Source organism: Indicator indicator, chromosome 3 (assembly GCF_027791375.1).
Source record: "Indicator indicator isolate 239-I01 chromosome 3, UM_Iind_1.1, whole genome shotgun sequence".
In the NCBI taxonomy this organism is placed as follows: domain Eukaryota; kingdom Metazoa; phylum Chordata; class Aves; order Piciformes; family Indicatoridae; genus Indicator; species Indicator indicator.
The window spans coordinates 14,521,434-14,539,437 of record NC_072012.1 but is presented as its reverse complement, the minus strand read 5'-3'; the positions used below and the strand labels follow the sequence as shown (position 1 = coordinate 14,539,437).

General features: G+C 44.9%; 1 pseudogene; it reads right to left on the bottom strand.

The window, feature by feature from the left end:
- Nucleotides 1–4,413: 4,413 nt before the first annotated feature.
- Nucleotides 4,414–18,004, bottom strand: part of LOC128981115 (store-operated calcium entry regulator STIMATE-like) — a 37,915-nt pseudogene continuing 24,324 nt past the window's right edge.

Below are 18,004 nucleotides of genomic sequence, written 5' to 3'. Positions count from 1 at the left end.
ACAGCAAACTTCTAGACTTTGCAAGGTTTATGCAAGTGTCTTCTTGATACTACCCTTACTGAAAACATTGCTTTGAAATCTTCACTCTCCTCCCACGTTTTGCTGTTCAAGTGTATTGTAGGGGGAGCGAATGGCTTCATCTCTCCTGTATACAGATACGTGTATGTATGTGTATATGTGTATATATATATATATATACACACACACATTGCTGATGGTTCAGGTGCATCACCACCCCTCTTCCTCCAGCCAAGGAAATATATTTCTTTCAGGATCTGAAAAGAATAATGGTCAAGCCCAATTTCCGAGCCATACAAAGCACCTGGAGCAATATACTCAAGTTCTCATTAAAGCTTCGGTTACCCATTTCACAATAAATATTTTACAGTTAACACTGTGGTGGAAGCTTTCATTTGGTGAAGATAAAATGAGCTTTGAAGTGAAGTTTATGTATGTTTTATGCTGCTGGACAAGCTCTTGTTACCAGATGGCTTAAAGTACCACTCACAAGTTTACAAAAGGTTGGGAACCAAAGTAATTTGGAGCAGTCAACATGGTTTTGCCAAGGGGAAGTCATGTTTGACCAATCTCATTGATAGCCTTTGATGAGGACATATCCAGGTGGATAGATGATAGTAGAGCAGTAGATGTGCTTTATCTTGATTTCAGTAAAGCAATTGACACTGTCTTCCACAGCATCCTTGCAATTAAACTGAGGCAGTGCGGTCTGGATGTTCAGGTAGTGAGGTGGAGTATTGAACCGGTTGAAGGAAAAAAAGTCAGAGTGTTGTGGTCAAGTGTTGTGTGGAGTCTAGTTGGAAGCCTGTATCTAGTGGAGTCCCTCAGGGGTCAGTACTGGGACCACTGCTGTTCAATATAGTCATCAATGACCTGCATGAGGGCACAGAGTGCACTGTCAGCAAGTTTGCTGATGACACAAAGCTGGGTGGAGTGGCTGACACACAGAAGGTTGTGCGGCCATTCACCAAGGCTTGGACAGGCTGGAGAGCTGGGCAGGGAGAAATTTGATGAAATTCAACAAGGGCAAGTGTAAGGTCTTGCACCTGGGAAAGAACAATCCCATGGATCAGTATAGGTTGGGGTCTGACCTGTTGGAGAGCAGCAAAGGGAAAAAGGACCTGGGGGTCCTAGTGGACAGAAGAGTGACCAGGAGTCAGCAACGTGCTCTTGTGGCCAAGAAGACCAATGCCATTCTGGAGTGTGTTCAAGAGAGGTTCTCCTCCCCCTCTACTCTGCCCTGGTGAGGCCACATCTGGAATATTATGTCCAGTTCTGGGCCCTTCAGTTCAAGAAGGACCTCAGGGAACTGTGAGAAAAAGTCCAGTGTAGAGCCACAACTAATGATTAAGGGAGTGGAACATCTTCCTTACGAGGAGAGACTGAGGGAGCTGGGGCTCTTTATCTTGGAGGGGAGGAGACTGAGGTGTGACCTCATTAATGTTTATAAATATGTAAAGGGTGAGTGCTGAGACGATGGAGTCAGGCTCTTCTTGGCCTGTCACTTGGCCCAGTGACAGGACAAGTGACAAAGGGTGGAAGTTGAGGAATAGGATGTTCCGTGGAAACATGAGGAAAATTTTTTTTGTGTGACAGAACGCTAGAACAGGCTGCCTAGAGGGGTTGTGGTCTCCTCCTCTGGAAATATTCAAAACCTGCCTAGATGCATTCCAGTGTGATTTGGTATAGGTGATCCTGCTCTGGCAGGGGTGCTGGACTAGATGACTGAGGTCCCTTCCAGCCCCTAACATTTTGTGATTCTGTAATTTCAGCAGAAAGTTGAAGGTGAATAATGTTCTTCAGACTCTACCTATTTGGTAGAAAGCAAGAAGTGTGTTTGGTGAACAGACCTTAGGATTCTAACTACCACATTATACTGAGAATTTAACCCCATAGAGAAAACTGATCCAGCCTTTAAATACAGTAGTACCCAACACAGGAAAACAGTTTGTGCTCCTGTTTCCCCAAAAGCAGTGAGAGCTAACATAATGACTATAAACTTGAGCTTTCCCCCATCTATAAAGGACACATCACAGCACTTCCCCCTCAGGAGACTATGTCCAGAGCTGGTACTCATCTCCCTTTGTCATAGCACAGAGATCCCAGGCACAGAACTGTGACAAATGCACATACAGGCACATGTTTGTTCTCATCTCCAAGGGGGTCACAGAGCACTTTGTTTTGCTGTGATTCATTTAAATATTGCAAGCTGCTCAGATAGCTCAGGAATGAGGGCTGAGCAATCACTTTGGAGTGCAATGGAAATAATTGTACATGACTGTTTCAAACAAGGGCTGCTGAAACAGCACTGGTTATGCAATGCTTGAGAGAGACAACCTTCCCCCCATCATACTTGCCCTGCTATTGCCTATTTTGAGCCCTCTCAGTTAGTCTCAACTCAGGGCTAAAATAAAGATTATGTCACTTACCTTTTAATTTAGGACAAAGACATGCTGTACATGGATTTTCACTCTTCACACAATGCAGCACTGTACCATGTATCTCTATAGCGAGAACAAACCCCAAAATATCAGTACACTTCAAAACAGAGAACAAGTTTCTAATAGGAAAGCTGTTCTTATCTATTTTCAGTCAAGACTTTAAACACCACAGGAGTTATTCCAGCCCTTACCACCACAGGACTCCAGCAGATGAGCAGAAGTTGCATTGTGAAACTGATTTCAGTAAGCATATAAACGATCCATTTAGAGGGCTGTGTGCCATGTGTCCCAAAAGTCATTTGGTGTGCCAGCACAAGCAGGATTTTGACCCTTCATTAAGAAACAAAAAGGGACTTAATTTCCAGAAATACAGTATAAAACTGCACAGCTGTAAGTGTAGCCAAGTGTGTCTGGTTCACCAAGGGGCATGGAGGACTTTGATTGGCATCTAATGCTTCTAAAGTACTTTGAAGTTGGAAAAAAACCCAGCAACAGAAAAATTTCACATGCTCTCAGCTTGGCTTTTAAAAAGTCTAAAGCTGTTTATGATAGAAAATCCAAACCCTTTATTTTTTTACCCCTAATAAGACACGTTTTCTTCAGAAAAATATGAGGGAGGGAAAAAAAAAAAAAAGACAACTGATGCCCAGCCTCTGGAGACTGTCGTGCAATAAGCAGCCCGTTTACAGCTTAAGGTCTGTCTTTTCTCTTCAGTGGATCCTGGATCAGGCCCTCCTCTGAAGTCTACACATCATCTGAACTTTGTGCAGGTCTCCTCCCAGCTGTGTGTCTGCACCCAGCCTGGGAATTCCTTATTGCAGCTGCTCTGTGCTCACTTCCCAGAAGAGCTCCAAAGTGTTTTGCATTTTTGTGTGTTTATAGACGAACACACAAGATGTTAACAAGAGAGCAAGGGCAAAGCCCTGCACCTCACACTTGGAGCCCAAAGTGCCAGATCTGGGATGACCCAGGGGTCTTGTGCTGCAGCAATCTTACCTGAGACCATTTCCTTACTCTCAGATGAGCATGGCTGGTTAATAGGGCTTCAGCTGACTATTCAGATCTAGGTTTTTAATCAGGTCCTGCAGAGATTTTTATGTATTTATTTTAAAGTAGGTAAAAGGAAAGTAGTCAAACCCTGCTTCCCAGTAAACACTCATTTGCAAGATGGCAATCAGGACTGACCTCCAAGTCTGCTGCAGTCTAGAGTCCAGCACAGTCTGATGTTGCAGTGTAAGGTTTTTGCAGTGAAGTGGCTCATACAACCCACCTGCAGAAACTAAGCACTGTGGCTCAGCTTTTCTGTGGGTTTACCAGGATAACCCTGCTGCAGAAAGAGAACTTGCCATGTGGGGAACTCAGCAGGAAAGATTTCAACACCTCTTTCCTCCCCTTTACAGTGTTCGGGTCTTGCAAAACATTAAGCACGTGAAAGTATTTAATTTATGAATCAGTTCTAGACCAAATATTTATTGCATTCATTATAAAACAGTAAAAAGCACCAAAGACAACCTTCCCAATTAAAGAAATTTAAATACATATTGCAAACCAATTCTTCTGAGTATTCTGAATGTAAAAGTGTCGCATCTCAGGTATTAAAAAAACCCCAAACCAAACCAGATACTCCTTTGATTTCAGTCTCTAGCCCTGACAAAAAGTTACACCCAGCTGCCTGGCCAGGGGAAGTACCCATCCATACCCCAAGCTCAACGTGCCTGCACGTGTATGTGTTAGGGTCAGAAAAGTAAAGCAGATACTACTCAAGCCTGTACAGGATGCACAGACAGCATCCCAAAAAAGAGACAACCACAGACAGATAGATCCAGATGAGACAAGAAAAAAGGATCTCTGCAGATTCATGGGGATCAGTTATCATTCCCCAGCCTGCCTTTCCTTGGCCAGCTCAAGGATCACAGTGCTGCTTCCCTTTCCTCCACTTCCGTTGTCGGTGTTGTCAGATAACCACTTGATAGCTGGGCTGCTTCATCTTCTGGCTTGTTCCCAGGGGTCCTGAAATATCCTGGTCACTTTCTGAATGATCAAAATCCATATCTGCAGAGATTAATGCCTAGAAAGGAGAACAGACAGATTCTGATAGAGTGAAAAGTTCTCAGCTTTTCTTGACACTTCTTGCAGAAGAGGTTGAGCAGCCCTAGAGGGGTCTGATGCAAGATCTAATCCTCTCTGGCAAGTGCAAAATGTCACCTCGACCATCTCTCCAACAACAGCAGACAACATGACGATCTGGTGTTCCAACCACCCTTCCCTCTCCTTGAAAGGGGAAGAGGCAGCTAAAAGCTCTGCTCACCATGGGACAGGACACACACAGCCATGTATGTTCAGGCCAGGCTGCAGCCTCAGCAGAGATGTACAAAAACTAGGCTGCATATCTTTAACAGCTGTACCAAATGTAGACCTTTTCCCAAGTCCCCAGCTACTTGCCTTCTCAGCCAGGAGAGCAAGCAGAGCTACAGCATTGGCTTGAGCTTTGGCCAATAGGCTCAGGAATAATTGTCCTAGCCTGGTAGCATTTTATTTCTACCTGACGCAGCAGCTCCTGGCTTGGTTTGAATTGTGGGAGCTAAAATAGAGCACTGACACCTCTCACTAGTGCCTCTCCAGGTAAGAAAGCCCATTGCTTTGCTGCACGATCAAAAGGGTGCCCATTGGCACCAGGAACACCTGTGCTCTCAGCTGCTAATTTCAGACTTGAAGCTACCAACAGGCTGTTTTGGGCTAACTGGCTGATACCAGCCTGGAGCATTTGCACGATGCAGACAGAGCCTCCAGCTGCATCAGCTGGAAGAAGAAAAGGGCCACATTTCACTTTGACTGTGGCTACACTGACTGCAGAAGAGTGGAAACCCAATGTCAGCCAGTCAGCAGGCTGCATGGATGAGCATGGGCAACAACCACAGCTTGACAGATTATTTTTCCAACCCCATACTACTCCTCCTGTATACTTCAAAGAGCCATCTTTGGGCAAAAGAAGCCCTGCCTTCATTAACCCTGAAAGTAGCCAGCTCTAAGTGCAGCTGCAGTACAGTCAGCTTTTATGCTGTAGCTTGTATCACGTCCAGTACTTGGGAGCTCAGTCAAGTCATGGGATATCTGGTCAACACCAGTCACAGTATCAGAAGTGCAGCCACATCCTTGGCACCTCACCATCCAACTCCACAGAAAGGCACAAGCCTAGCACCACAATCAAGAGCCTCCAATGATATTTTCCTAGATGAGCGATTCTTGGAGCCATTTCCTCTTCTTCCAGTTGCCTATCACAGAACCCAAACAGAATGGTGACTGCAGGGACAAGGGGCAGATACCACAACCACACCCAGAAACAGCTCTCTCCAGCAATGCAGTGTAGACCTCCTACCCAAACCTCAGCCCTGTCTGGCCCCACTTTGCTCTGAGGACTGCACTAACACACTACAAAGCCTTGCTGTGTCTGACCCTGAGCAGCCTTCCAGCTCAAAGACACAAGTGGATCATGGGCTTTCAGCCACTTGTGTTCACCCAGACAGTGTCACCAACAGTTTGTCCAGTCCCAGAGCTTGGGAAAAACCAGGAGTATGGGAGAATTAATCTCATCCATAGCTATGTCATGCACAGTGGTGAATGAACATGCCCTCCACTCGTTAGCACTCAGGCAACACGACAGGGCCAGTAACCACAGCAACAAAATGACTAAACAGGAAAAACAAACCACAATGACTCAGAGACTTCAAAGGAGCAGAAGAGCTGTGAGGGAAGATTTCCTCCCCACCCTCAGGCACACTCCAGCCCCTCCATCTGATGTTATCATCTTCACAGCAGCATGTCAGACACTTGAAGGACAGCAGTAGATCAGATTAAGCTCTGATGTACCCCCAACATTGGTTAAGGAATACTTTTTGATTGAACACCCAATGGAAAGTTTCCATTTTTTCTAAGTGAGGATTTCCTGTGTTTATCATTAATATTGTGATACTGTTGAACCTGAAAAATTGGGTGGGCAATTAGTCACATGCAGCATTATAAACTCACTGAACTCTGACAGGCTGCAGTAGGCTAGTTTGGGGAGCTAAGGAACTGGTAATTTCAGTGAAGCTTCAGCAGCAAACTCAAATCCCCTTGCAGCAAAGCACAACTGACTGAGTAGGCACCAAGTGTTGTGCATCCAAGCCTATTTAGGCTGCTATCTGCCCACCACACAACTTGTATGAAGCTGCTCAAGGTAACAATTCCCCCACTAACCTTTCCACAGTTCCTCAGGGAGCTTCATCACCAGACGGTACCATACCCTCAGACACGGTTTTCAAGCCAAACTCCAGCGTGGGAGTTTCCAACACAACTTGGACAAGGCACCTACCCTGCAGATGCATCCAGGTCAGGATCACAGCAGGTCAGTGGCACAGCTGGAAATGGACCATAATTTCCCAGTCCCAGGACAAAGTGCTACTGTCTCACTCAGCAGTGCTCAAATACTTCATGCATTCCTCCCTGCACAGGGAGGCCAGCAATTTGGTAAACAACGTGGGTCATGCTACCAGAACACGTGCCCATGTGCTCTGCTAACTCCTCCTGCCTGGGGAAAAAGGCTGCCTGCTGCTTTGGTGCTTCGTCCAAGCAGACTCAAGCCATCTCAGTGGCACAGAAAGAGATTGCACAGACAGATGAGAGTGATGACACAGGTTGTAAACCAAAGCAGCTCTGGGACTATCTCCCTGCTAGCAATGAAAATACTTCCCTAAAGCTCCACCAGCTTGGTGTAAAGGTAGAAACCATCCCACTGTCCTCCTGCACTTGATCTTAGGTGAATTCCCATGAGTCAGTAGGGCTGACAGCTGGGAGTCTCCTAACAGAGGCACCCCTATTACCCGTCTTCATTGCCCATAAGGTACCTTAGTTCACCTTGAGCTATTTAAAAATCAGCTCAGTTAAGCAACCAGCAAATCAAACTCACTCTTAGAATAGTCTTCAATACTTAAAAGCAAACAACATAGGCATTGGCATTCATCAGCATCTTCAGTATATGAATTCACCAAAAGTCACAGCTTCCATGAAGGGAATTGGCACAGGTGCTGAACTCCATGCTGACCAAAGGCATTAAGGCATCAAGTATATATACAATATATACCACTACTCCATGTAGTATACTACCTTCCCTCCAACCTTAAATTAGCCTCTAGTTTCACCCTAATGATTCTCACAAGTACCACTGTCACTAGACTGAATTTTGCTTTAAGGTTCATTTCTGAAAACTTAATTCTCCACAAAAGGAGCAGAAACTCAAACACCACTCTTGGGAAAAAAAAAGAAACAAAAAGAAGAAAGAAGTTTTTTTAAAAAAAAATTACTAAACCAGAGTTGCTTTCCCAGGCAGAGGAAACAAAGAAATCAGTGATAAGATCTAAAGTTTATTGGCACTTGCAAGGGCAAGAGAAAAGAAACTCAGGTCAAGGACAGGACACACAAATCAGAAATAAGGGCCATGCAAATGAACACATTTCCCCAGCCTCAGCAGCACTGGGTTCAGACTGGTGCTCTTTGAGAGATCTCTTTCCATCCCATGAGAAGGCAAAAAAAACCTCAGCTGTATGAAGTTCTGCATGAACTGTATCAAGTCTGAGACAATGAAAAGCCTTAAGACTGACTTGGAAGGAATGGTGAAATTCTTCCAGACATGAGAGTTGGGGCTGTTCAGCCTGGAGAAAAACAGGCTCTGCAGAGACATCATAGTGGCCTTCCAGTACCTGAAGGTGGCCTACAAGAAAGCTGGGAAGGGACTTTTCACAAGCGATAGGATGAAAGGGAATGAACTGAAGCTTGAAGAGGGTAGATTTAGACTGGATATAAGACAGAAATTCTTTACAGTGAGACACTGGAATAGGTTGCACAGGGAGGCTGTGGATGCTCTGGAGATGTTCAAGACCAGGTTGGATGACACCTTGAGCAATCTGGTCTAATGGAGGCTGCTCCTGCCAATGGCAGGGAGGTTGAAACTAGATGATCTTCAAGGTTCCTCCCAACCCAGACCACAGACCATCCTATGATTCTATGAATAACAGTGAGTTTGTTCCTTTCAGAGTAAAAATGTTCAGCAGCTGCTCCACAAGTAAGGGCCCATTGTCACATTTGTGGCTCACCAGAAGAGCCTTAAAGCCCACAAGAGCCTGCCATTTCTTTGGTCTATATTGCAGCCCATGGTGTCATTAAGTGACACCAGTGGCAGGAGTGCTGGTCATGGGGTTTCTTCTTGCTATCCAGCTGGGTCTACCAAGCAAAGGACAAAGCTGCATTTTCCTGTTCATACAATACCAAGCATGGGCTTTTAACAGGTTAACTTCAGCCTGCCCCTTTCCATTTTCCTTTCCTTTTCTAAACACAAACTGCTAGTTCAAGTGAAAATAATGACACTCTTTATGGGTGAAGTAGGCAGAAGTTTGAAATTCAAGAAGGCAGCATGATGGGGAGCTGTTGGCGCCTGCTGCTAGACAGCCCTGATGAACCCTGATAAACTGCAGGACACATTAGCCTCAGCTAGCTCTGCCCTGTGTAGAGATCCTTCTCAGACTCACTCCCTCTCCATGGGGCAGCAGGAAAGGAAGAAATTCCTCCACCTGAACAGGTTATTGGCAGAAATGAGTTCAGCAAATCCTCATTTTCTGCTTCCAAGCCTTAATTCCAACCAATTCATCTGTAAAGCCCAGTTAAGACAACATAATCTTTAATTCATAACCTAAAAAGTTGAAACGTGAAGTGGGAGCCTATGTCTATACCTCAAGACCCAGTGCCCAGAAACAGTTGGAAAAGAAAAATCAGGTCACCCCTTTCTGTATTTCTTCATTACCTGCCTTCTCCACCCTAAAGCATTCACTAGGCCAGAGACACAGGAACACGTCTGAGGAGAAAGGAGACAGTCCCTGTAGATTGCTCCAGGTACAAACCAGCGCCCTTGGCAGCTCCACTACACTGATGGATCAGAGGGTTTCAAGACAGACAGATGACCTGCATGTTGAAGGTCTAAGCAAAAGTTTATCTGAGGAAGAGAATCAGGTACTTGGAATATGGAAGCAGCTTTTGACAACAAGAGAAACTGAGGAAATCAATTTTCCACCACTTGAAATGACCTGTCTAGTTGAGCTACCAAAAGAGCCTTTCCTAAATTCTAGAGAACAGACATCTTCCTTTCAGATTAGACAAAACTGAGCTAGAAGCCACAAAACTCTTGCCCCATCTTTAGTGAGGCAAGGCAGAGGATCAGCTTCTTTTCCATGGAAAACCATTAGATGTGATACCATCTGTGTATCCACAGCAGCAAGCCATCTAAAAGACTAGATGCTCCAAATTTAGGTTTGTAAAGCTGGAAAGGAAATTGACATCTCAACTAGAGATGCCATCTCCTTACCCCTCATTTCTGACCTGTTGTAATTTTAACCACTCTCAAGCTTTCAGGAGCACACCAGCATATCCAGTCAGTAAGGCAGATCTTCACTGTTGCTTTTACATTTGGATCCAACCTAGCTCTTTCAACAAAGTACCACTCCTGAACAGCTCTCAACGCTAAGAAAATGGGACTGTGCCATAAGGAGATGCTCATGCCCAGAATTAATCCACCTTCACGTCCTAGGTATGGGTTCTTAGCTTCAGTGCCCAGCTATCAAGGCATACTGGCACTGCCCAGCTCAGGCCTCTGTCCAAAACAATAAAAGGTTTCTTGAGGATGCCCTCACCACACAAACCACTTGGGACACTGCCTGGGGCAGACTCTGCATGTTCCTAGTGACCTGACCAAGCTACAACTGTTTATCTGGAGGTTGGGCCAGGAGCAGTGACTCAGTTGTCTCAACAGCTGCTCACATCTGCCCGCCTATCCTGCCAGAGGGAGGGTGCTTCCAGCACTGCATCCCCATGAGCAGTGTCTGCTTCTTTGCACCCCTGAGCTGTGGAAGCCATAGCTGCTGTGCAGACTGCTAAGCACACTGTTAAACACCATTACCTCTATGTGTGTTGCAATGTCACCAGTAGTTGACTGTCCTACTCATCAGCAAAAGAGCAGAGTTACTCTTTAATACAGGTCTCTCAGAAAGCAGGAGTTATTTCTGTTTACCCTAAACTCCTCAGCAGAAGCTACTTCAGGAGCCAGCCTGTGACTGCCAGAAGCTATCCTATCCCAGCAGTTCACTGGCAAGACTTGTGGGATATCAGCAGTCATACACAGAGCATTTTGAAACAGGGTCTGGGTGCCAGCGGAAGGAAGGTAATTCAACCCAGAAACTCAGGTTGTGGTCTCTGCCCAAAAGCAGATGAGAAGCACAGATACCACCTGCCCAGCAAACCACCTGTCATTAAGAACAACAAAGTCTGCTGGGCCTGGAGCGCTTCCTCCTCCCCAAAAATTTTAAGTGTCAAGCTCTGACTACACAAAATACAGCTTCCTACAGGTAAGAGACCATCAGCCAGTTGAAAAAACACCAAAACCTGACAAAACCAGGATCCCCAGCTAGACCTCATCCTCTAAAGAAGATGCTAATTACAATATAAAAAGAAACCTCTTCTAAACCAAGATTAATTACAAGTAAAAATGGGAAAGTTGAAAGAGGTCGTGCAGAAGTACCCACCACTTCAGCCTGCCACTCCAACAAGCCCACACAGATTAGCCCTGAAGTTAGCTCATCTCTCCCAAGATACTGCCACCATATCAACACTTTGGAGGCTGCAACATTGCTCTTTGTTAGACAGGGCCAGATCATTCCAGAAAACATCCCTCTGTTGGCCTCAGCTGCAAGAAATGTCAGTTTCATTTAGCAGGATCACCTCTCACACATGTGAAGCATCACCCTAGGTGCAGGTGGTGTGATGGTTCCTTATGTGATTGTGATGAAGCTGAAAACTTAGTTTGGTCTGAAACACAGGACATTCTTGGTCTTACCTGAGATTCCTCAGTCATCTTAGTCTGAGGAGTTTTCATAGATTCATTGATGTTCAGGGTGTCCTTCTGCTTGGATTTTCTCATGATCAAGCTGTCCACAATCCAGAACATAATGGCCTTGGGGACAAAAGTTGTATAAACAGACTGCAGAGACTGAAACACAAAGTCATTCAATCACAGCTATTTCTTCTCCTTTTGGTTCTTCCAGATGTCCAGCCTCGATCAACCTAATTTAATATCTAAATAACTCTGCATCAAGTGTGTCCATGGGGGATGGATGAGTCAAATTTCTGAGATCCCTTCTCTCATAAATCCTACTGATTCCAAAGATGCAGACCTCAGCTAATGAGTGCCAGCTCTCTTCAGACTCAGCCACCCAGCATCTTGGACAAGGGAGTGGGAATTAGGAACAGAGACCATGGCAGGGCACTAGTGACATATTAGTGTATTCATGACAGCAAATGCATTTGTCTCCACTCCCCCGCAGCCTGTCCCAGCCACTTCAGTTACTCAAGCCTGCCCCAAGCCAGTTCCTCCCCATTTGAGGGCCACACACCCTAATTTGCAAAAGACCCCACCCCATGATTGCAGAAGCATCACTTACATTGACTATAAAAGGCACAACAAACAAGACCAGGGTGAGCTTCAGATCGGTATTTGATACATAACCCAGGAGGATCTGCTGAAGCTGCAGGAGGAAACATTTAGAAGCAGTATTTGAACAGCTCTGCTTAATAAATCCTCAGTCAAGTCACATCAGCCTGTGAAGTATTAGGCTCTAGTGTAAACACACTCAGTACTGGGAGGTAGCCATCAACTCCCAGGAGCGTTTTTTTTATACCCACCACACCTTCTTGCTACTAGGTACATGGCCACAACTGCCACAAGATTATAGTTTATTTGTTAAAAGAGAAACTCATAATTAACACAATTACTACTGCATGAGCTAGCATACTGAAGGAGTTGTGTGGGGAAGGACAGCAATACTACTGAGACATCTCTTTCCAAATTAAACTCCAAGAGCCCCTCTATCTTAGGCATGGGATCACAAAACATCAACACAAACTGAATTGACAAGATGATTTAAAAAATCATTGAACCATAGAATGGTTTGAATGGGAAAGAACCTCTAAAGGTCATCTAGTCCAAGTAAGAAGGGACTTCAACAAGACCACATTGCTCAGAGCCTCATCCAACCCAGCCTTCAATGTTTCTGGAGATGGGACATAAATACTCTGCCAGAACTGAAGTAGCTCAGCTGCAAGCCCAGCCCATTTCATCCTTCCAAGGATGGAAAAGAAAATTAAAGAAGCACCTTATCCCCTAGCTTTTGACTAGCAAGAGAATGGCCCAAAATCCAAACTGTTATGAAAGTCACATTTCTCCAAACTTAAGTAATAGCTAATGATTACAGAGAGATGTCAACAAGTCATAAGGATTAAAGATCTGTGATTACAAGACAACTACCAAGGCAAAGAAACAAGCCACAACAACTGTGGCTTGAAAAAAAAACACAGCTCAGGAACTTACGTTTTGCCAAACAGGAATAAACAGGACAAGGGCAATCACAGTCTTCTCAAAACCCATTATCAGCAAGTAGAGGATACATTGGTGAATCCAGGCAGCAGTTTGTGGAGGATCCCCTGGGAAAACAGGACATTAAATGAGAGACAGCACAGGAGGAGACAGCCTTGCAGAAAAGTTCTCATGCTTGATACCTGAATTGATTAGAGGGACATGGAAGTAGCTCCATATTGCAAGTTTTGCAGTGAAGCAAATACTCAAAACCAAACTTAAAATTAGTTGAGAGAATTGATGTCTGTAATTGTAGGAGCACATGTCTGGGATAGCAAGGTTTGGGGTCCTTCCTGGGTCTACAAATCATTACTCTATTAAAGACCAAAACATACTAGCATGTAGGCTCAAATTTATTTATTTTTGAAACCAGAAAAAGTAAATCTGACTTGTATCAGAGAAAATTTAGCTGACTTGTACCCCTTAAAAGTTGCAATTTATTTTACATCTTTGCAAACCGATATAGAAAAATAAGCACAGAAAAGGAAAGAAAAAACCCAAACAAAAAACCCAACCAAAACCAAACCCCACTTCTATTTGTGCAGGCAAATGGAATGCATCAGGGCAGCTTTGCACTGAAGTTGTGCTTTCAAATTAAATGTGGCTATAATCAACAGAGCTCTCCTTCACAAGGCACTACATACACTACGGACACCACCAGCCTTTTGTTCCAGAAGCCAGTTCTCTGCTACTCTTGTTCAGGGGTGTTTCTGAAGTAGAAATGGCAATTATCTAGACTTCTGGTTAATTTGAAGGGCAAACACAAAGTAATTTCAGTCATGACTCTAAAAATCCCTCCCTACCTTCCAGACACTAATGCTACCTATATTCATCTTCCTCCTGCCCTGCTCTCCATTCCATCAACCTACCTCTGAAATTCATCACTGAAAATCTTGTCTTGCATCTCTCTCCCCCACTTCCTGTCCTTTCCAGATTAACTGCTTTGTTGGAGCAAGTCCTACAAGACTCCTACAAGGCAGGCAGGCAGGCAGGCAGCTTCTGTCAAAGGAGAGAGACTCTGCTGTGGGTTTGCCTGAAGATCTGAAGTGCCCTGTTCATCCCCAGCACTTACAGACACTCCTGAGCTCTGAAGGGCTGCAGCTCAACAGCATCACTGAGTGCCTAATGGAAGGGTCATTCCCAGCAAGGGTAAGATGACTAGAGCAACTTTCACGAATCTTGATTTGGATAACAAGTATGTTCTCCTCTACCTGGGGGAAACGATACACAGAGGCTTACAGAGGCATCTTTCCCCCTTCTTCAGCCACTGATGAGCATTTCCAGTATTCACCCCTTAGTACTGAGCCACTTTGAGCTGAATGGAGCCAGGGGGCTGAGGGGAGGAAGCCCTGCTTGTAAGAGTGAAGGTATACCCTCTCTTCAAAGTACAGACCACTAAAATCCTCCTTAGGGAAAGCTGCAAAGCTCAGAAACTTCAGCATCCCTCTCAAACAGTTCCATACAAGCACACATTGTTTTGGGGCATCATTACTTTTGTTTGCCCATGGTCTGGGACCTTTTTTTTCCAAGGTACCAGAGACATAATTTATCTTCACCTTGGCAAACTTATCTAAATCTGAAGAGATGGGTCCTGTCCACTTTTCTTCAAACTTCCAGTTGATAGTAGCCTTGTAGGAGTAGCTCACAAACTCCTGTCCAGTTTGACCAGAATGATAGCTTTATAATCCTTTCTGAATTAAAGCTCATCCTAATCACTGTCCTCAGGGCAGGACACTGCTGGACTGACCCTCTTCTATACAAGGACCTGTCAGTATCCTGCACACTCCTCTATAAAATCTATAATCAGTCATTAAAGACACGACTGCAATTTGCATCCCATCAAGCCTTATCCACTCAGTGGCCAGCAACAGCTTCAAACTTTCTGGTCACCAATTTCAAGGTAAGAAGCACAAGCTTTCAGTCCCAAACAGCATTAATCCTTTTGCTGATGAAGTGAACGTGTCTGGTTATGTGATACTCACTGGCTGAGCAAGAGACAGGAGCTCCATTGCTCCAGGTTTTAGAGTACTCCACTCAAAAAGAATCAATGCTAATTAAATATGAATGCTTTCAGTGGGGTACTCACTGAGTAATAAGTAAAAGCATATTTGCATCGTTAACAAAGATAACAGCACCGTCTCTATTACATGCGCTTGTTTCAGCCCTTGCTAAGCACCCTGCCAGCTGGTTATCATCTTCCCAGGCTCATCAGAATATCTCAGGTCTGCAACACTGAGCTACTGTATCTGGCTTAGGAAAGCTACAGCATTTCCTCTTACAACTTGAAGGTAAAGATAACTCCTGGCAACACTCGTTTCCAACATAACAGAGACGGAATTTGGACCTGTGCAAGAGAACCCAGTCCACCACCAGATGCCAACGCTCAATGTGCTGTCGAACGTCAGAGAGCTGGTAGCTCTGCCCCGATTTTCTCAGCACAATACAGTTGAGATGTGGCAGGGGAGGACGACATCAGTAGCTTACAAAAGCACATTTATCTAAATCACTTCACAAACCTCCAGCCAGCAGCAGAGACCAGCAGCACATAACAGGATTTAGCAAGAGCTGGTATCCAACCAAGCCCAGCTCCAGAGGCATCTGCTTCCCAGCAAGGGCAAAGCAGGCTTGTGTGTATACTTGTCATTTGTTAGCAACATGCCAAAACATTTGCTTCATTGCAAAGCTACAGCTAAGTAGAAGCATCCAGCTAGTGTCCCCATGCCAGACCTCAGAGTGATCACCCTGCATCCCAGCTTTTTAATTGCTCAGCCATAATCAAGAAGGAAGCAAAGGAGGGGAGAGGGAAGCGACTGCAAGGCCAGGGGTGCAGAGAGGCTGCCGAGCTGGGAGGACAGCAAGCAGAGAGTGCCAGACCAGCAGGCAACCTCACAGAGGGAGGGAAGGAAGAGGGAGCCAGGAAGGTTATGTGTGAGTGCAACCACCAGAGCCTGCAGAGGATTTCAGAAAGTGCATGTCTGTGCTCCCTGGCAAGCAACAGCTTAATGGGTGGTCTGCAGAGGAGACGGGAGCAGTGCTGCAGGCAGATGGCAGTTAAAGGACAGTGTCTGAGAGCCTTTGATCCTCTTGAAGCATGGGCAGCCTCTCCTGATAGAGTTGAGTACCCAGCTGTCTTTGACACAGCTTAGGTATAGTGAGGCTTTTTGCCCCATACCCCAAGACTGAGTGATCCTTTTACAAATCCCCAGCTTACCATCACCCATCAGAGCTTTAAGAACAAGCTGGAAACCAAACAAACACATCCATCATGTCCTTCCTGCATTTGAACTCTTTCCCTTTTGCTCTGTATTGTCAGCTGTGCTCCATCCCCCATGGGGAGACAGGACTAACAGCCACAGCACCCTCTGCAAGTCAGCTCTTCTGCACTGCAGTCGCAATGGCACTTGCAGAACACTTCCTTCTGTCATCTCAGCTTGCTCAGGAAGCAACAGAAAGTTTGAAATTTGCCCAAACACCTGCTCCTTCATACCCTTTTGGGGATAGGAGGTCACTTCCACTCATCATCACAAACAGCTAATTGTCCTTAGTTTTATATATTGTGCACCTGACAGCTTTAACCCTCCACAATGCATCTTTACACACAGGCTTTGGCTAACCAGGCTGATACACAGAACACTAGAAAAGACAACCTGCTTCTTAACCCACCCTAGGCATGGACTTGCCCCTGTGTCCAGGGTTAACAGCTCCTCACTCAGAAATTTCCCTTCACTTTCACTTCACAGAAGGAAGTCAAAGTGATTTTGACTTTTCTTTAGATTTGAAAAAGGAAAAACTCTTACCCCTTTGTCAGAGAACAGTTTTTACTGGGCAAGATCCCACCTAGGAACCCCACTTCTCTGAGACCAGAGGTCTCCTCCTGCTAGGACAATTTTACAGACTGTAAAGGAGATGCGGTACAGAAAGGTTGCACAACCAAGCAGGATAGACCTACAAACCTCCTCCACCCACCACATTCTACCTTGTCAAAGGTGCCTCCATCACAGCATAGAACTTCATATTACTAATTTTGGTCTTTTCTGCATCACCTACAGGAGATGCTGTGAATCTTCTTCACAGTTAGAGGGACATTAGCACTTCTTTTATGTGGAAGGTTACGGAAAGGAAACTCACCAACCTACACAGAGGCTACATTTAGCCATCTGCTCTACCATCTTAAGCAGCTGAAAGTTGATACAGTTTTGCAACTTCTTCCTTTCTGAGCTGTTTTCAGATTATGAGATGAAATGTTTCTGAACAGAATCCATCCTGGAGCACAAAATTAGAATGCACTTATTTTCCACTCCCTGACAGTAAGATCAGAGAGCACCTTCACAGTTAGTTTTATTGTATCTCAGTCTCCCAAGGACAGGAGATTTCTCTGTACCAGATTGACTCAGGACAAAGATGAAAATGAAACAGCATGGCCCACAGGGTTGCAAGGATGACTTCAGCTTTAAATACAGTGGCTCATTTCTTCTTCCACAAGGAGCTCAGCTGGGTGCTTCTTACCCTAGCAGGTTTGAAGTTATCCAAGGATCATTGATCCACCACAAAGTGGCCATCATCCAAATCTAACTCATCACTAATTTTTCATCTGACTGACTAACACCAGTAACATAAAAGTCATCATACATTGGTATCTCATCAGAGAAGAGGGAGCCTTTGGTGTGATCCCTGGACAAGTCCATAAGACAGAGCAGTCATGTCTTCTCCTTCCATGGTTAGGAAGCAAGTCTGGAAAACTTGAGCTGATTCCTGCTTATTTAGGTGCTGGATTCCTACATCAAGATGGTTGGAGGTATCTTTAGATGCAATTTAGTGTCTTTAAAGGATCAAGTGCCATGCAGAGATGCTCTGCTCCATGGATGGGAAAGGATTCTTCTCACATGAGGTGTTTCTGTCACATAAATCTAGGTGAAATCCTACAAGCCTGTTTCTGCCACATAAGAATGTCAGCCAGCAAAAAAAATTTGCTATGTGGAGGTTTAAAACCACCCCCAAACTCAAACAGCAAAAACCCCAAGATGTCCTCCTTTGCTGTGTTCAGAGCTTCCCTTTC